The sequence below is a fragment of the Neovison vison genome, chromosome 6 (assembly GCF_020171115.1).
Source record: "Neovison vison isolate M4711 chromosome 6, ASM_NN_V1, whole genome shotgun sequence".
Lineage (NCBI taxonomy): Eukaryota > Metazoa > Chordata > Mammalia > Carnivora > Mustelidae > Neogale > Neogale vison.
Genome location: NC_058096.1, coordinates 134,364,242 through 134,384,482, shown reverse-complemented (window position 1 = coordinate 134,384,482; position 20,241 = coordinate 134,364,242). Strand labels below are relative to the sequence as shown.

Here is a 20,241-nt window from a genome sequence, read left to right as displayed (position 1 = left end):
TTACTTTCTCTTTTCTTTTGTCCTTTTTTCTCTCCATGCTGCATTTTGGATAGTTTCTTTTCTTTTCTTTCTTTTTTTAAAGTTTTTTATTTATTTGTCAGATAGAGAGAGAGCAAGCGCATGTGCGCGAGCACAAGCGCACAAGCAGACAGAGGCAGAGAGAGAAGCAGGCTCCCCGCCAAGCAAAGAGCCAAATGTGGGACTCGATCCCAGGACCCTGGTATCATGACCTGAGCCAAAGGCAGTGGCATAAGCGACTGAGCCACCCCGGCATCCCAGGATAGTTTCATTTGACCTACTTTTGGGTTCAATAATTCTCAGCCACGTCTAATTGTTAAACATATCCATTGAGTGAGTTCCTAACTTGAGTCAATATGTTTTTTTTTTCTGTTTTGGAATTTCTTTTTGTTCTTCTTAGAAGCTGTGTGCTTTCTTCCAGCTTCTAGTTCAAAAATTTCAAGCTTATTTTCTATATCTTGGAACATAGTAAAATATATATATGTGTGTGTGTGTGTGTGTGTGTGTGTGTATGTATTTTTAAAGATTTTATTTATTTGAGAGAGTGAGCATGAACATACCAGTGGGGAGAGGGGTAAAGGGAGAGGGGCAGGCAGAGTACTTGCTAAATGAGGAGGATGACGTAGGACTTGATCCCAAGCCCCGAGATCATGGACTGAGCCAAAAGTCAGATGCTTAACCAACTGAGCTCCCTAGGTGCCCTAAGAAAATTCATTTTACATTATTTCTGTTAAGTAATTCCAAAATGTGATGTTGTTGAGAGTCTGTTTCTATTATATACATATTCTTTGTTGCTGTTTGTTGCTCATGGTATCATATTTCCTTTTGTATCTCATTACCTTTTTTTTTAAAATGCCCTGGTCATTGTATTTGAAAAACAAATATGTGTGGTTGATTTGAAGCCTAGATGATGCCTTTTGAGGATGGATTTTAAATTTTTTCTGTTAGATATCCAGAGGTGCTACAAGTTCAGAATCACTATGATCCAAATTGAAGGCTTGGGGTTTACTAGACTACCTAGGTCACATGAACCTGGGCTGCAGGTTCATATATTGAGCTTATATAACCTTTTGTGGTACCTGCTTAAAATTGTTAGTAGTGAAAGGTGTAGCCAATTAACAATTTATGTTTGCTGCAGATGCTTTTGTAAGAAAAACATCTGAGTTCTCCTGTGTAGGTTCTTGCCTTATTTAGATTTCTGCCTCATTGTTTTTTATGTTTTCATACTTTTGGGTATTTCCCATATTTCACTGATACTTAAAGTGCTTTCATTCCAGGGTTCATCTTATTTACCTAACCTAATATTAACAGAGGCAAAAAATTACCTTTTAATTTGTTGTCGAAGTTTTCTTGATGTGTGTTTGCTTTTTGTAGGTTCTACATGAAACATTTCCTCAACATTCCTTATGAATGGTCTCATTCAAGGTGTAAAGGTAAGAACAGTTTTTGTGTGGTTCACAAGGAATCAAAGACAGGAATCCTTAGTAGTTTAACTCTGGACATTTGAATGCGAGGTGGGGAAATAATCACTATTTGTTCTTGAGACCTTAATCGAAGTTTTCTTGATGTGTGTTGTTGTCGAAGTTTTCTTGATGTGTGTTTGCTTTTTGTAGGTTCTACATGAAACATTTCCATACATTCCTTATGAATGGTCTCATTCAAGGTGTAAAGGTAAGAACAGTTTTTGTGTGGTTCACAAGGAATCAAAGACAGGAATCCTTAGTAGTTTAACTCTGGACATTTGAATGCGAGGTGGGGAAATAATCACTATTTGTTCTTGAGACCTTAATCTAAACTTTTACTTGGATTATCAATGTCATAATGAAATACAACCCAAGTCCATAAGGCATAGAATGGTTTACTGGTAAAAGTGGTACTTCGTTTTTATTAACATGTACACAGCAGTTTATAAAGAGTTTATGGGAGGCTTTTAATTCCCTGCCTATCATGTTCTTTTCTACTTTTGAGATTGACTTTGATATTGAGGAAGAAGGCAGCATCAAGATTTCATCAGCTATGTAGTAGTCTTTCGTCAGAGCTTGTGTTTTAATCAAAGCTAAGTTCTTGACCATGTAATTATTAATTCATTGTTTAATTTGACATTTATCAGAAAAGTTTATAAATCAGAGATTAAAATAGAATGTTATGTTCCAGTCCCACTTTACAGTATGATTAGTATACGGGAATAGTGTCTAATGTGTTCCTCTCAGCTTAGACGGCTTTGATCTGTGAGCTGAGGAGCACACTTCAAATTATACCCTATTTTTATTTATTTATTTATTTACTAAAAAAAGATTTTATTTATTTATTTGTCAGAGAGAGGGAGAGCGAGAAAGCGAGCACAGGCAGGCAGAGGCAGAGGGAGAAGCAGGCTCCCCGCTGAGCAAGGAGCCCGATGTGGGACTCGGTCCCAGCACACTGGGATCACGACCTGAGCCGAAGGCAGCTGCTTAACCAACTGAGCCACCCAGGCATACCCTACCCTATTTATTTATTGAATTTGCAGCTTTGAGTGCTCGCTTCGGCAGCACATATACTAAAATTGAATTTGCAGCTTTGAGCAGTATTATTTGTAATGAATGACATTTATTCTTTTCCTATTTTCAAAAAGAATTTGAGAGTGCTTACAATAATGGCATTTTATTTTTTTAATGACATTTTATTTTTTTTAAAGATTTATTTACTTTAGGGAGCATGAGCAGGGGAAGGGGCAGAGGGAGAGAGAGAATCTCCAGCTGACTCCCCACTGAGCCCATTGTGACCCTACGTTTTCACTTAACCCTAGAAATACACCGAGGAGTACTAGAAATGCTGGATCATATGGTAACTTGATCGTTTTAATTGACGGCTTTCTCAACCCTCTCTCTGGCAAGTTCTATGGCTGACTTATGCCTTGGACAACAATTTCTTCTATCTCTACACTCACTTCCTGGATGACATTATCAGACTCACCACTTTCAGCTCTCAAATATTTCCCTAGACCTTAGACTTACATAGCCAGTTGCCTTTTTGACACCTCTTTTTCCTTGGCTGATAAGCATCTCAAGGTCACCATGCTGAAACTGAGTTCCTGATCTTCCCCTTTAGCCGGACGCGCTCCCAAGTCTTCCTCATTTCAATTATTGGTCATGCCATTCTCACTCAGACCAAAATCCCTGGAGTCAGCGTTGACTCCCTTCTCTTCCCCAAACCATTCCATCAGTAGAGTCTGTGTTGTGCCGCCAAAATAGATCTATAGTGAAAACATTCTCTGGTCTCCTTTCAGTAGAGATCCTGAGAAAATAGAAGCCAGCTGTGGTCTTAACCAATCCCATCCCCACTCAGTTGTCTCCTCTGGCATCATCCTTGTTCTCTTCTGCACTCCTGGGGCGACCTTTCTCTAAGCAAAGCTTCCTTAGCCTGTGCTTGCCTGAGGGCTTTGCAGGTTCTGTTTTTTTCTGCTTGATTGCTTTTCCCCCAGATACTGGCCTCACTCTGTAAACCTGAGCTTTTCACCCAGATGTCATTTTTTTAAAAGATTTTATTTATTTATTTGACAGAGAGAAAGATCACAAGCAGGCGGAGAGTCAGGCAGAGAGAGAGAGAGAGAAGCAGGCTCCCGCCAAGCAAAGAGCCCGATGCGGGGCTCAATCCCAGGACACTGAGATCATGACCTGAGCCGAAGGCAGCGGCTTAATCCACTGAGCCACCCAGGCGCCCCCAACATGTCATTTTTTAGGAAAGCCTTTACTGACTATTGTGTTGAATAATGTAACCTGTTGTCATCACTTTAGTCCCTCTTCTCTGCTTTTTCTTCAAAAGCACTGTAATTTCACCTCTGATGTGCTGTATATTTTGCTTTATGTTGTTACTGTATGTCCTTCTCAACCTTTCTCTTTAGACTAGAACCTTCTTGAAGGCATGAATTTTTGTTTGCTTTGCTTACTGCTGTCCTCAGCACCTAGAACAGTTCTTGGCAAATGACACATGTTCAGTAAATATTGTTGACTTAATATTTCTTTCTAGTCTTTTCCTACACATTTTTAAATAGTCAAGATCCAGCTCACACAGAGACTAACAATTTATCTTTCTTCTTGTATCAGCTGTCACTAATTATATAGCATAATAATTTCTCTATGACATTAAAAAATCATACGAAATATAGGCAGCCCTCTTTTTGCACATTCTGGTATGCACAGATTTCAGTTATTCAAGTTCAATTAAAAAATACCAATCCCTGCAACAGTACAGCTCAAATCTCCCTCACTGTGGTCTGTTAACTGTGAGAAATAGCATAAAGTACGAACTGCTGCTAGCTCCTCAGTCCACAGAACACTGCATAAATCACAGGTGAAACACCATCATCGGTAACCATTCGTGGCACTTCAGAATGTTGGTGACTGGTCACTGTGCATCTCTTAGTTCTTGCACAGAGAGCAAAGCATGCCACTGTGTTGCCTCCTTGGCTCCAGTGATAAACCCCTATAACACTTTACAAAACGGATCATTGAAAAGGAACTGGCCAACAAGAGTGGAAGTGCAGTGGAGTAATTACTGGTAATGCTAGATGTGAGATTCGTGTAGAACCTCTGCAGAGTCATAGAAGAAATAGGCTGGTTGGGTGTAAATCCCGAGGAACTTATTAAGATAAACTCAGCACATAAAGGAGAACAGTGTGATGAAGATGTCCCCGGGAAGTGATGTCAGCAAAATGCTTCACACTGAAGGAACTCACAGAGATGGTATTTCATAACACTGACAACATAAAGGACAAAACGTTGCAAGCTGATTGAGATTTAGAAAGGCATCTGACAGTTTGCCAATGCACAGAAAATACTGACTGCACATCATATGTTATATGGCTTAGTAGGACAGCAAGCACTGTTCACGTGACTCTTGATAAGTTTTTTATAAGGAAATAAAACACTTTATTTCCTTAGGTTTGAGATTACAGTCTAAATAAATATTAGCAATTTTTTTCTTTTCATTAGTTATTAGGAGATTTATAACATACATTAAAAGAATTACTTTAATAAATGGACTCGGATGATTTGGGGTTAGCAAGTCTGAAATTTGTCGGGCAGGCTGAACTCAGGCAAGAGTTGATCCTATAGTCAGTCCTAAGGCAGAACTCATTCTTCTCCTGGAAACCTCAGCTTTTGCTCTTAAGGCCATCAGCTAACTGGATGAGCCTCTCCCCATATTGTTGAGGGTGATACCCTTTACTTTAAAACCAACGGCAACAAAATAACCTTCACAGGAACCCCCACACTACATTTGATGAAACAGCTGGGTGCTATAGCCTAGCCAAGGTGACAGCATCACAGTAGTTGTAGCTACACTTTGTCAGAAATGTTACACCAGGGCACCTGGGTGGCTCAGTGGGTTGAGCCACTGCCTTTGATCTCAGGGTCCTGGGATCGAGTCCTGCCATTGGGCTTTCTGCTCAGCAGGGAGACTGCTTCCCTCTCTCCCTCTGCCTGCCTCTCTGTCTACTTGTGATCTCTCTTTGTCAAATAAATAAATAAAATCTTAAAAAAAAAGATTTAAAAAAAATGTTATACCAGACTGAGAGCCAGGTGTGGCAGGTGAAGTCCTGTTATGACTGCTGGTTGATAGCAGCAGGTGGACTGACTGTAATCATTTTCAACATTAAAACCAATTGGTCTGATGACCTGACGTCTGCCTTGTAACTTGTTGAAACTTTTTTCTTCAGCAGCTATGTTTTATGTTTATGACAAAAGTACACATATCAGTGTCCCAGACTCAGCAGGTCATGTGTCCAGGGTTTTATGCCTAGAGTGATCAGTATGAAAAGGGTGGCGCTAAAGCAGGAAGTGACGATCTGGTCTAGCTTTGACATCACAGTGAAGGCTGGGGAAAGGGGAAAAAGTAGAAGGCCCAGCAGGCCAGTTAATGGGGTGACCACAGGGGTTCACATGCAGATGTGCTGCTTCTCAGTCTAGACTTGACCATCAACTTTGATTAAGGAAATGGCAAGTAGATCCTCTGCCAGGATGCTCTTCCAGGGATATTTAATATGTCAAGTTTCTGCAGCTCAGATCATGATCTCATAGTTGGGGGACAGAGCCCTGCATCAGCCTCCACACTCAGCATAGAGTCTGCCTGGGATCCTCTGTCCTTCCTGTTTGTGTGCTTTCTACCCCCCAACCCCCAAAATAAATAAATCTTTAAAATAAAATAAATAAAATAAACATAAGATTACCCACAAGTGGGAAAGACGTGTGCTTTAGGTTGGAGACCCTGAAATGTTAACAGATTAAGAATTGGTTTGAATTGTGGACTTATGGGTTGGGACTCAGGTTCTGGAGCCACCTCACATCTGAACCGAAACCTGCCTCTGCTGCTTACGAGCCTCGGGCTAGCTACTTAATCTTATAGTGCCAAGTCACAGCATCAGGACATGTGTGTGGAAGGTGTGGAAGAGTCTGGCATATGTGGATCCTAGCTGTTACTGTTACTACTTTAGAACATACACTGAGCTTTCCTGGAGTCAGGATTTGAAGTAGGGACCTACTACTTGTAAGTAGGAAAAGTCAACTTATATTTTAATTAAAACAATTTCACTTTCATCTGCTTTTTATTTCTTCTTTCTTTTAGTGACTCTTTCCTACTTTGCTCCTTTACCTCAGAACAAAACAACACGCCCTAGCCTTCCTGCCCGTATCATTATTTCCTTGAAGGCTCTGGCACCAACTGTTCTTTGACCCTTCTCCAGCTTTGCAGTTTCACTTTTCCAAACTTTAATCGAATTAAAATCACTTTATGTGTCACATTTCTCATTTGCCCTCTTGCATTGATTGATGTGTACCCTCTGAAGGGAAGCTCTTTAATGTGCAGGGTCTCAGTGGGCCCTAAGTCAGAGAGGTAACCCTGTGTTAATACTGTTTTTGCGTGAAAATATTTGTTCTAGTCAATTACACAAATAAAAACACAGTTCCATTGGTGTATGGTTTTCTCTGCTCTTTTAAGAAATGAGAAATTTTTTTTTAAAGATTTTATTTATTTATTTGAGAGAGAGAGACAGTGAGAGAGAGCACGAGCGAGAAGGTCAGAGAGCGAAGCAGACTCCCCATGGAGCTGGGAGCCCGATGCGGGACTCGATCCCGGGACTCCAGGATCACGCCCCGAGCCGAAGGCAGTCGTCCAACCAACTGAGCCACCCAGGCGAATTGAACAAATCTAAAATTGATCTAGAATCTAGAAAATGAACAAATCTAATTTGGGGGTAACAAGTCTACATGTTGCAAGTTCCTCATAGCTTATTAAAGAATACTGAAAATTTGTCATAGTATGTGAACCTTTTCAAGGAAAAGTGAAAATTTTCAGAAGTAGTTAAATGACTTTGTACTCTATTCTGTGAAGCCATTGCTCCCCCACATTCATTTGTAAAGTTAATTATGCTATTTGAAAGAAAACAAAAAAACATTCTTAGGTTTAAAAATACTGACCCAACTGTTTTCAGTCAAATATTTGCCAACTGCATATGTTAAGGAAAACGTATGCTTAAAACTTTTATGATGGCTATATGAAAGTGTAAAATTCATGTGTGTTTGCTTCAGGTAAGTTTTATTTGTCATTCTATGTATGCTTTAAAATGTTACTTGGAAAAAAATGTTACTTGGGTAATTGCATTTAATTGAACGATAAACTCTAATTAGAGCGGAAAAGTCATGTCAGAAATACTGGCCAAGGCACCTGAGTGGCTTACGTTGGTTAAGTGTTTGCCTTTGGCTCCGGTCATGCTCCCGGGGTCCTGCTCAGTGAGGAGCCTGCTTCTCCCTCCCTCTGCTGCTTCTCCAGCTTGTACGCCCCCCCTTTCCCTCTGTCAAGTAAATAAAATAAAATCTTTATTTTATTTATTTGAAAGAGATCACAAGTAGGCAGAGAGAGAGGAGGAAGCAGGCTCCCCGCTGAGCAGAGAACCCGATATGGGGCATGATTCCAGGACCCAGAGATCATGACTGGAGCTGAAGGCAGAGGTTTTAACCCACTGAGCCACCCAGGCGCCCCAGTTAAAATAAAATCTTAAAAAAAAGAAAAAAAATACTGGCCAATTAATTATGCCACCGTACCCACGTCTGTTGGGAAGTTAACTAACTGTAACGACTGTGTGAGCTGTTGGTGAATATTGCTGTCTGCACCCAGACTCCTACACACCGTGTTGCATCTCGTACTGGTTGGGCTGGGACAGCATAGTACCCACTGATCCTCATTATGTTTGGATTTCATGTTTGCAAATCCACCTACTCAGTGAGTTTATCTGTGACCCCAGATCAGTACAGTGCTTCCGTGGTCATTCATGCCCCCCTGGGTGAGGGGGAGTGTCAGGTACCAGCCCCTCATTTCTAGCTGAGTTCGAATTTGTGTCTGTTTGAGGTTTTACTCTGTACCTGTGTCCTTGTGGTCCATTTAGTGCTACGTTTTTTGCATCTTCGTGTCTTTTGTTGGTGATTTGGCTATTTAAAATGTACCCAAGGTAGTGCAGCAGTGCTGACTAGTATCTTTAAGCGTGGGAGGTTGTGATGTGCCTTATGGAGAAAATACTGTCAGATGAGCCTCATTCAAGGCATGAATCATGGTGCTGTTGATTTAGAGTTCAGTGTTCAGCGGTCAACAATGTATATTAAGGATAGTGTCTTTAAAGAGAAACACACATAAATCATGGTTGTGTATTGATCAGTTAATGGAATTAGGTGACCAGAGCCTTACAGAAAGCTAAGGAGCATTGGCTCCACATTCTCTAGTTCAGTGTTTCTCACAACCTTATAGAATATAACCACTGTGGGTAATGAGAATCAGCGGTATTTCTGATCAAGAAAAGGGGTCTGAGGTCTGTCTGGTGTTACTTTTTAAACATTTTGTTCTCATCTGCAGATTCTGTCAGGGTACAAATACCCTCAGTCTGTTGCTCTCACAATGTGGCCTGATAGCATCTGGGGCCAGGTCGGGTAGTAAAGACATCACTCTGGCATAGTAAAAGTGATTTTTAGAAATTCATGTTTTCCAAAGAGCCAAGTACAGTTGACCTTGAACAACCCAGGTTTGAATTGCATGGGTTCACTTGCAGACTGTTTTTTTCTTTTGGCTGTCGTGTATTTTTGGTTATGATCTTTCTAACATTTTCTTTTCATTAGCTTACTTTAAGAATACAGTATGTAATACATAAAATATACAAATAATATACAAAATACCATTGATCAACTGTTTACATTATTGATAAAGCTTCTGGTCAACAGCTTAATTATGGGGAAGTCAAAAATTATGTGTGGGTTTTTTTTTTAAAGATTTTATTTATTTGAGAGCGTACACAAGCAGAGGAAGAGGGAGAAGCCGACTCCCCCACTGAGCAGGGAGCCCGACGTGGGGCCCGATCCTAGGACCCTGGGATCATGACCTGAGGTGAAGGCAGACACCTAACGACTGAGCCACCCAGGTGTCCCCATATGTGGATTTTTGACCATATGATGTAGAGGGTGTTGTTGCACCAAACTGTGTTCTTCAGGGCTCAGCTGCATGAGATTGTATGTTAGAATCTTAATTAAAAAGGTGGTCCGGTGCCTGGGTGCCTCTTTTGGTTAAGCAACTTCCTTCAGCTCAGGTTATGATCTCTGAGTCCCTGGATGGAGTCCCGCATTGGACTCCCAGCTCCACAGGGAGTCTGCTTCTCCTTCTGACCTCCCCTCTCATGCTCTCTCTCTCACTCTCTCAAATAAATAAATAAAATCTTTAAAAAAGGGGGGGTAGGTTGTCCCAGAAGATGTTTTCAGTATCTATTACTGTTACTAAGAATTTGATTAAAATAATGTTTTTAATGGATAAATTACCATTTAAAATCCATAATCTGGAAGACAGCATTTTTTTTTCTGTAAAAACTGTGTTACTTTAAACATTTCTTTAATGTTTGGCCTTTTTAAAAGATTTTATTTATTTACTTTTCAAAGAGAGAGGGAGAGAGAGCACAAGCAGGGGAGTGGCAGACAGAGGGAGAAGCAGGCTCCCCACTGAACAAGGAGCCTGATGTGGGACTCAATCCCAGGACCCTGAGATCATGACCTGAGCCAAAGGCAGACGCTTAAGGGACTGAGCCACCCAGCCATCCTGCCTTCTCATTTTTTTGTTTAAAAATGGCATATTTTAAAACATTGTGTGAAGTCTCAAGTGTGGGAAGTGTATGCCAAGTGGGCACAGCGAAGTCCCATTGGCACAAAGGAAAATGGCATATCAGAAAACTGAGAAGTACTACATATAGCGAAAGCACAGAATGTGCGTTAGGTGCTGGATTTTGGAGGGTACTGTGTGTATGCAATGCTGAGCAATTTCAGATACACAGCAGCAGGAGGTATAATGAACACCCATGTACTTACCACCCAGTTTCATTATTTATCAACATTTTCCTACTCATGTCTCCTCTGTCTCAGTTTTCCCCTACTTATTTTTTTTTATAAAAGCTAAGTTCAGAAACTCATTATTTCACCCATAAGTACCCACTGAAAAATTTTAATCTGTGCACAGTGGAGGCTATGGCAGGGTTTTAAAGATTTTTTATTATTATTTTAGAGCGAGTATGAATGAGGGGGAGGAGCAGAGAGGGAAGAAGGAGAGACTTTAATGCAGTCCCTGCACTGAGTTCAGAGCCCGATGCAGGGCCCAGTCTCATGATTCCGACATGACCCGAGCTGAAACCAACGGTCGGACGCTTAAGTGACTGAGCCACCCAGGTGCCCCAAGACCACCCAAGACCAGGGTTTAAAGAAGGGATTGAACGGAGGTTTGCAGCTCATAAGGGGAGCACATCCTGTATGGAGGGTCAGCTCGGGGCCAAGTGGGCAAGAAAGTGTCTTCACTGCAGCACATGATTTGGAGCTATGCATATAATTAAGTTTCTGGCCTCTTCCTGCATGCTTGGTGTGTGTTCATCTCATGGGCCATCTGTAGGTGTACATCATATCACTGCTTCTCCAGAAAAATAGGCGCCCCCCCCTGCCATTTTCCATTTTCTAACAGCATGCTTAGAACTTCGTTAGGATTTTTTTTTTTTTCATTTCCAGTCCTGTTTTTATTTGGGCAATAAACAAGTGAAATTGTAATGGTAAATTGACTGCTCTGGGCAGTGAGACCATGCTAATGGGCTGACTTGTAATGATGTAGGGTTTTTCATTGTTCAGTTATCCACTGTGTAGTACATCATCAGTTTTTGATGTAGTGTTCAGTGATTGATTAATTGCATACAACACCCAGTGCCTGTTGCAGTATGTGCGCTCCTTAATACCCATCACCCAACTACCCTATCCCTCCCCTCTCTCCCCTCTGAAACCCTCCACTGTTTCCCAGAGCCCATAGTTTCTCATAGTTCCTCTTGCTTTCTGATTTCTCCCCCTTCAGTTTTCCCTTCCTTCCCCAGTGGTCCTCCGTGCTATTCCTTATGTTCCACATATGTCTAAAACCATATTATAATTGTCTTTCTCTGCTTGACTTATTTCATTAGAATGTTTTTAAATGACACTTTATATTTAATGTTTCAAATTAGTCTGTTTTGGGGCCAGTGAAATAAATTGGAGCATTCAGAAAGTAAGAATTACAAGTGATTGGGGGACCACATTGTAAATTTGACCTTTGTTTCTGCTTTCCCATCCAGGGCCTGCTGTCTTTTCTGAGTGCCCCCCTCATAGGCACTCTGTCTGATGTGTGGGGGAGGAAACCCTTTCTCCTCGGCACTGTGTTCTCCACCTGCTTCCTAATTCCACTGATGAGGATCAGCCCTTGGTGAATGGCTTTGTTTTGGGTCACATGTGAATGATACGTCTGCAAAGCATTTCTTAACCATTTCAAAGCAATTGATACTTGTATTTATATTTGATTTCTTTGGTAATACTGAAAGCCGATTTGGGCTCTAAGATGTATAAAGATGTCGCTAAGGGGGCACCTGGGTGGCTCCGTGGGTTCAAGCCTCTGCCTTCGGCTTGGGTCATGATCCCAGGGTCCTGGGATCAAGCCCCACATTGGGCTCTCTGCTCAGCAGGGAGTCTGCTTCCACCTCTCTCTCTGCCTGCCTCTCTGCCTACTTGTGATATCTCTCTGTCAAATAAATAAATAAAAATCTTTAAAAAAAGGTCTCTAAGAGCAGCTGTTGTTGCCATCAGGTCAGTTAAAGGATTGGGTCCTGGGAGGGGCTGACTGTCGCTGTAGTCACCCCTTTGGCTCAGCTGACTGCAAATGTGTTGTCATTTCACTGCTCTCTAGGGCATCTATGAAAAAAGTTTACATCAATAGACATGAGTCACTTTTGAGTACACAGTAGTGAGACCAAGAGACTGTTCTAAATCATAATGTGAATTTGATCTTATTTTTTCTTGATAAATAGGGAGAGAATACTTAACATATAACTAAATACCAAAGATGGTTTGGAATTTGCACCTGAGCTGTACCTTAGTTGTTTTTCTTGGTTCCAGAATATGGTATTTGTCCAAAATTTTTGTTGCTGAGCAACTCGTCCTAAGGTGTGAAGAACACACCTTAAAATGAAAGTTTTTGTGTGTGTGTGTGTGTGTGTTAATGCATTAATATTTCTTTTTTGGATCATGTGAAAATATCCTTATTTGATCATATGATAATTTTATATCAGTATTTGTTACATTATAAATATGTTGGTTTAGTGGGTCCTTTTATTTTCTGCGAGATGATGAATTTTTATTAAATAATTATTGAGTCTTTCCGAGAACAAGTCATACTTTTCCATGCTTTTCCAATAAATGAGGGCTTTTTTTAATGTCCTCTCAATATCTTAAAATATTTTTTGTTAGATTTTCCACTGATTTTGCCTCTTCCCTTCCCATTTTCATACTGTTGCTTTTGCTTATATTGATTAATGAATAATGCTAAGTAAAAGTGATAATGGACTTAACGTCTCATGTATATAAAGCAAATATTGGAATGTTTCATCATTTGAGTGTTCAGTGCATTGAAAAATATTGTTACTATGAAGAATTATATTAATAGATTTTCTTTTTTTTAATTTTTATTATGCTAAGTTGGTCATCATTAGTCATTAGTCCTTGATGCAGTGTTCCATGATTCATTGTTTGCGTATAACACCCAGTGCTCATTGCAATACGTGCCCTTAATACCCATCACGAGGCTAATCCATCCCCCATCCCACTCCCCTCTGAAACCCTAAATTTCCCGGAGTCCATAGTCTCTCATGGCTTGTCTCCCCCTCTGATTTCCCCCACTTCATTTTTCCCTTCCTATTCCTAATGTCCTCTATGCTATTCCTTATGTTCCACATATAAATGAAACCGTATGATAATTGTTTTTCTCTGCTTGACTTATTTCACTCAGCAGAATCCCCTCCAGTTCCATCCATGTTGATTTAGAGGTAGGTGTTCACCCTTTCTGATGGCCGTATGGTAGTCCACTGTAATATACACCACATCTTCTTTATCCATTCATCTACTGAAGGGCATCTCAGCTCCTTCCACAGTTTGGCTGTTGTAACATTGCTGCTGTGAACATTGGGTGTATGTGCCCCTTTTTTTTTTCACTACATCTGTATATTTGGGGTAAATACTTAGTAGTGCAGTGGCTAGGTCATAGGGCAGCTCTGTTTTTAACTTCTTGAGGAACCGCTACTGTTTTTCTTTCTTTCTTTCTTTCTTTTTTAATTTTTTTAATTTTTTATTAAAAAATTTTTTGTTAATTTATTTGACAGACAGAGGTCACAGGTAGGCAGAGAGGCTGGCAGAGAGAAAGGAAGGAAAGCAGGCTCCCTGCTGAGCAAAGAGCCCGACTCGGGGCTCGATCCCAGGACTCTGGGATCATGACCTGAGCTGAAGGCAGAGGCTTTAACCCACTGAGCCACCCAGCAACCTCTCTACTGTTTTTCCAAAGTGGCTGCGCCAGCTTGCATTCCCACCAACAGTGTAGGAGGCTTCCCCTTTCTCCACATCCTCACCAACGTCTGTTGTTTCCTACCTTGTTAGTTTTAGCCATTTTGACTGGTGTATGGTGGTATCTCATTGTGGTTTTGACTTGAATTTCCCTGATGGCTCATGATATAGAACATTTTTAATGTGTCTGTAAGCCATTTGTATGTCATCTTTGGAGAAGTGTCTGTTTGTTCATGTCTTATGCCCATTTCTTGACTTGAAAATTTGGTTTTTTGGTGTTTGGAAAGTTCTTTATAGATCTTGGATATCAGCCCTTTATCTGTAGTATCATTTGCAGATATCTTCTCCCTATCCGTGGGTTGCCTCTTTGTTTTGTTGACTCTTTCCTTTGCTGTGCAAAAGACTTCTATCTTGATGAAGTCCTAAAAGTTCATCTTCACTTATGTTTCCCATGCCTTCAGAGACATGTCTTGCAGAAGTTGCTGTGGCCGATGTCGAAGAGGTTACTGCCTGTGTTATTCTCTAGGATTTTGATGGATTCCTGTCTCACATTGAGGTCTCTCATTCATTTTGAACTTATCTTTGTGTACGGTGTAAGAGGATGGTCGTTTCCTTCTTCTGTATATAGCTGTCCAATTTTTCCAGCACCATTTATTGAAGAGACTGTCTTTTTTCCATGGGATATTTTTCCTGCTTTATCAAAGATTAGTTGACCATAGAGTTGAGGGTCTATATCTGGGCTCTCTATTCTGTTCCATTGATCTGTGTGTCTGTTTTTGTGCCAGTACCATGCTGTCTTAGTGATCATAGCTTTGTAATGTAGCTTGAAATCAGGCAACCTGATGCCCCAGCTTGTTTATCTTTTTCAGTATTTTCTTGGTGATTTGGGGGTCTTTTCTGGTTCCATACAAATTTTAGGATTGTTTGTTCTAGCTCTTTGAAAAATGCCAATGTTATTTTGATAGGGGTTGAAAGATTGCTTTGGGCAACATAGACATTTTAACAATGTTTATTCTTCCAGTCCATGAGCATGGAATGTTTTTCCATCTTTTTGTGTGTTCTTCAGTTTCTTTCATAAGTGTTCTGTAGTTCCTTGAGTATAGCTCCTTTGCCTCTTTGGTTAGGTTTATTCCAAGGTATGTTAGGGGTTTTGGTGCTGTTATAAATGGAATCGATTCTCTAAATTTCTGAATCTACAGTTATATTATCAGTGTATAGAAAAGCAACTGATTTCTGTGCCCTGATTCTGTATCCTGCCACATTACTGTATTGCTATATGAGTTCTAGTAATTGGGGCATGGAGTCTTTTGGGTTTTCCACATAAAGTATCATGTCATCTGCTATGAGAGTTTGACTACTTCTTTGCCAATTTGAATACCCTTTATTTCTTTTGTTGTCTGATTGTTGTTGCTAGGGCTTCTAGTACTATATTGAAGGAAAGTGGTGAGCATGGGCACCCTTGTCATGTTCCTGATCTTAAGGGAAAAGCTGAGAGCTTTTGAGAATGATACTCGCTTTGGGCTTTTCATAGATGTTTTTTATGAATTTGAGGAATGTTCCCTCTATCTATATACTCTGAAGACTTTTAATCAGGAAAGGATGCTGTACTTTGTCAAATGCTTTTTCTGCATCAATTGAGAGGACCATATGATTCTGGTCTCTTCTCTTTTTTTTTAAAGATTTTATTTATTTATTTGACAGAGAGAGATCAGAAGCAGGCTCACTGCTGAACAGAGAGCCCGATGTGGGACTCGATCCCAGGACCCTGAGATCATGACCTGAGCCAAAGGCAGCGGCCAAACCCACTGAGCCACCCAGGCGCCCTCTTGTCTCTTCTCTTACTAGTGTGTCATACTGATTGATTTGTGAATGTTGAACCACCCTTGCAGTCCATGAATAAATCACACCTGGCTGTGATGGATAATCCTTTTAATGTACAATTGGATCCTGTGGGCTAGGATCTTGTTTTTTTTTTTTAAGATTGATTTATTTATTTGACAGATCACAAGTAGGCAGAGAGGCAGGCAGAGAGAGACGGGGAAGCAGGCTCCCTGCTGAGCAGAGAGCCCGATATGGGGCTTGATCCCAGTACCCTGGGATCATGACCTGAGCTGAAAGCAGAGGCTTTAACCCACTGAGCCACCCAGGCGCCCCTAGGATCTTTTTGAGTATTTTGGCATCCATGTTTTTCTTGGTCTCTAATTCTCCTTTTTGATGGGGTCTTTGCCTGTTTTGGGGGTAAGGGTAATGCTGGACTCATGAATTAGTTTGGAAGTTTTCCTCCTGTTTCTGTTTTTTTGGAACAGCTTCAGGAGAATAAGTATTATTTCTTCTTTAAATATTTGGTAGAATTCTCCTGGGAATCCATCAGGCCCTGAAATCTTGTTTTTTGGGAGGTTTTTGATCACTGCTTCAAAAGATGGTTCATTCTTCTGCCTCGTTTACCCTGGCAGTCAGAGTATCCAGTGTAGACTGCATTTAATTCATATTATTTTTATGTTTGGCCTGATTAGATCTCTTTTCTGCTCTTAGAGATTCTGTGTCTTTGCTAATATTTTTCTCAAACCTAAATATCGACTTCATAATTGTTGCTCTGATGTCAGTTTCTGACATCTTGGTTATATCCATATCCATTAGGTCTGTGGCAGAGGCCACAATCTCTGATTCTTTCCTTTGTTTGGGGTTCCTCCACTTAATCCTTCTGTTGTGGGGGGTGGTTGAGGGAATGTACAGAGTCCGAAGTATTAAGCACGACCCAAGCAAGATGCACCTGTTTTATAGAAACCTTAGGGTTGTCAGTCTCTTCTTCCAGCCTGTCTTCTAGGGATGGGCCTGCTGCGGCTGTTATTTAGGCAACCCTGCTTGGGCAGAGTTGCCATGCTCCCTGTTGGGGTGCGGGGTGTGGGCTCAGTGAAAACTGGTTTTGGGGGGCTTTTGTTCCATGGCTGTTTTCCCAGGTGGCTTTCCACGTTTCTTCCAAGAGTCAGAGCAGTAGTGACCACATCCAAACCTCTGTCTCAAGACAGAGAAATCGCAGTCTGCTCTTCACTGAGCTCTCCAGGCCACACTGTCTCCATTTCTGTCTGCACTGCTAAAACCCACAGCCTCCCCAGTCCTCCACAGTCTGCACCCCACAGCAAAACTCCCAGTGGTGATACCCAGGGCCAGGCATGTCTCTGCCCTTTGTGCTTCTAAAACCACAAGCCACCCCCAGTTCCACAGGCACACCTGTAGCTCCTGGATCCTGTCTGGGGCCTGCACTAAAAGTCTCTTCCTGGCCACCACAGGTCCACCAGTCTGTACCTGGTTCCCAGCACAGGGCGCTCTTGTGCTCCTGTGTTATATCACCTTCCCAGCGCCAGCGCATGGCGGCTTCCTCTCCCTTCTGCTTATCCTCCAATATCTGCGCAGCATCACGGCTCCTTGCTTCATACCTTGAGATTGTTGGAGATATTCTGTTTGTGGAGATCCAGATATATATTCTTACATCTCAGGCTGATTTGTGAGTGTTCAGAATGGTTTGGTAGATACCCATCTAAATTCAGGGGACTGGTTGAAATAGAGTCCCCTACTCCCCTGCCATTTTTTTCCCGATCCCCTTATATTATTTTCTAATAATTCTTATATTATTTTCTAATAATTTCTAATAATTTTATAATTATTTTCTAATAATAATTATTAGATTTTCTAATACTGAAATATCCTTATGTCTCAGGATAAACCCTACATTTTGTTCTGTGGAATTTTGTTTGGTCATATCTTAACTAGATTTTTTTTAAAGCATCTGTGCCTGTGAATGAAATTATAGTCTTAAATGCATTAATATTGTTATGATTTCTGCTTTTATGTAGCTCTTTTACTTATTTTTAAGATTCTGAGAGAGAGCGAGCATGCGCATGTGTGTGCAAGAGCGGGGGGGAAGGGCAGAAGGAAAAGAGAGTTTTACTCCCTGCTGAGCAGGGGGCCCCACATGAGGCTGAGTCCCAGGACCCGGAAATCATGACCTGAGCCGAAGGCAGACACTTGACCAGCAGAGCCACCCAGGCGCCCCTGTGTAGTAGCTCTTTTAAGTTATTTGCTGTATGTGTCTTTTTCTTAGCTAAAGCCAGGAAAATTTAAGTTTTTATTTCTCTTTTGTTGGCTGCCTTTAAAACCATATCCCCTTACTCTTTAATTTTTTTCAGCTGCATGTACTGACTCCCTTTAAGCAGTTACAGACGTGGTGTGTTTCTACTTCTTCCCCATTTTATCATTTTATTAGTTGTCCTTTGTATCTTTAAATATACATATACATGTATTTGTTTTTAAATTTATGTTTTGGTTTATAATCTTTACATGATACTTTGGTTCTGATTATAAAAATGTATGCACACTACCTTTCTCTTCGTAATTAAAATAATCTTTTTATAGGTGGTACTTGGCGATGATTTCTGTGTCTGGAGTCTTCTTTGTCACATTCTCTGTGATATTTACCTATGTAGCTGATGTCACTCAAGAACACGAGTGAAGTACTGCTTATGGATGGGTAAGAGGACAGTTTATGTTTTTAACCAGAGAAGTAATTAGCATCCTATTTAAAAATGTATTGGAAAGTAAGATTTAAAATAAGCTACAAATACTGATTTACATAAGAGAAAATGTAAAGCAATTGAAGTTTTAAAAGGAGGTTTATGAAGTTTAAAATAAAAAGATGGAAATTACTAGTAAGGGACGCCTGGGTGGCTCAGTTGGTTAAGCAGCTGCCTTCGGCTCAGGTCATGATCCCAGCATCCTGAGATCGAGTCCCACATCGGGCTCCTTGCTCAGCGGGGAGCCTGCTTCTCCCTCTGCCTCTGCCTGCCTCTCTGTCTGCCTGTGCTCACTCTCTCTCCCTCTCTCTCTGACAAATAAATAAATAAAATCTTAAAAAAAAAAAAGAAAAGAAATTACTAGTAATATATCCTCTGGCTTTAGGGTGGGAAATTTGGCAGGAATGTGTGAGTTGTCAGCTGCAAAATTATTTCAGAAGTTGATTTGATTTGTTTATTTTAGCTTATCTCTTGAGGAAATATAAATAATAAACAGGTGCTAAGCACATAAGTCCCTGCAAAGCTCATTGGAGTCAGAGAGATGCTGCACCTCAGCCCTGCTAATCCACTGTTAACTGCATTGCTGGTTGTGTGTCTTCGATGCTTCTTTGGCAGATGGTACTGTAGAGAAAGGAATTTTTTTCAGCACATGATTGTTGAGTATGTGACACGAGTTGTAGGAGACCTTGTTTTTGGATAGTTGAGTATTTTGGATAGTTGAGAATCATTTCTAATTTTCTGAGGTGGGTTATGGCTTTATGGTTCTGCAGGGGAAGACAGATGTGTACAAGAGGACAGGCTGAAGCCCTTGAGGTCAGAGTGTCAGGACTGGAGTGGCTGGGGGCGGGGAGGGAGATGCCCTGTGAGCATCTGTGGGTGTGTGTCTGGGACGTGAACTTGCTGAGGCACGTGACAGTTGTTGAGGGGTGACATTTTCCCTTCTTCTCTTCTAGGTTCGTTGGCTACCCTAGTCATACTTAAATTGACATCAAAGAGATTACCAGGGGAAAACGTTTAATTTTGTACAGAGCTCCACAAAGACCTGAGAGACCCAAAGGCAGTTGGGCAGTTGGAGCTGGTGTGCCATCCTGCACTGAGGAGAAAGGGGGGTGGGGCCTGGGGCTTTAGAGGGAAAGAAAACCGCTCACAGGACGAGGAGAAGAGCAAATGTTTGGTAAATAAATGTTTGCCGTGCCCTGCAAAAAAACCTTTCTTTTTTTTTTTTAAAGATTTTATTTATTTATTTGACAGAAATCACAAGTAGGCAGAGAGGCAGGCAGAGAGAGAGAGAGGGAAGCAGGCTCCCTGCCGAGCAGAGAGCCCGATGCGGGACTCGATCCCAGGACCCTGAGATCATGACCTGAGCCGAAGGCAGCGGCTTAACCCACTGAGCCACCCAGGCGCCCCCAAAAAACCTTTCTGATATAAAAAGTTATCTCTGGCAGTTATCTAGGAAGGTAGGCCCCCTATCTAAATTCTTTCAGGCTCTGAAAGAGAAGCCAAAAAGCTTGCCCTGAGGCTAAGGCCATAACACCCTGAACAGGCCCGATCTCGTCTGATCTCAGGAAACCTTCCCTGAGCCTGCTGGGTCTTCATTGTCTTCACCCAGAATAGTCTGTGCGCAGAGGGGTGTAGTTGGGGTGGCGCCTTCTCCCCGTCCACGTGCCCGGGGCTCTTCTCTCAGCTTCCCGTGTTGGGAAGTGTTTACAGTGAGAAAAGGTGGAAGAAGAAAAATGTGCCTGGGTTCTGGAGCAAGTTGTAGGAGG

At 41.3% G+C, this 20,241-nt stretch overlaps 1 long non-coding RNA gene across 5 annotated transcripts in view; it reads left to right on the top strand.

Moving 5' to 3' along the window:
- The first annotated feature begins 1,407 nt into the window (after positions 1-1,407).
- The window catches only part of LOC122908959, a 35,836-nt gene continuing 17,002 nt past the window's right edge, over positions 1,408-20,241 (top strand). Inside the window, exons 1-4 of one of the 5 annotated variants that reach the window (XR_006385049.1) lie at positions 1,408-1,451; positions 11,657-11,784; positions 18,318-18,432; positions 19,246-19,649. This is a non-coding gene — a long non-coding RNA (uncharacterized LOC122908959). The remainder of the gene's footprint in view (positions 1,452-11,656; positions 11,785-18,317; positions 18,433-19,245; positions 19,650-20,241) is intronic. The other 4 variants (XR_006385051.1, XR_006385050.1, XR_006385048.1 and 1 more) reach the window with 4 other exon arrangements.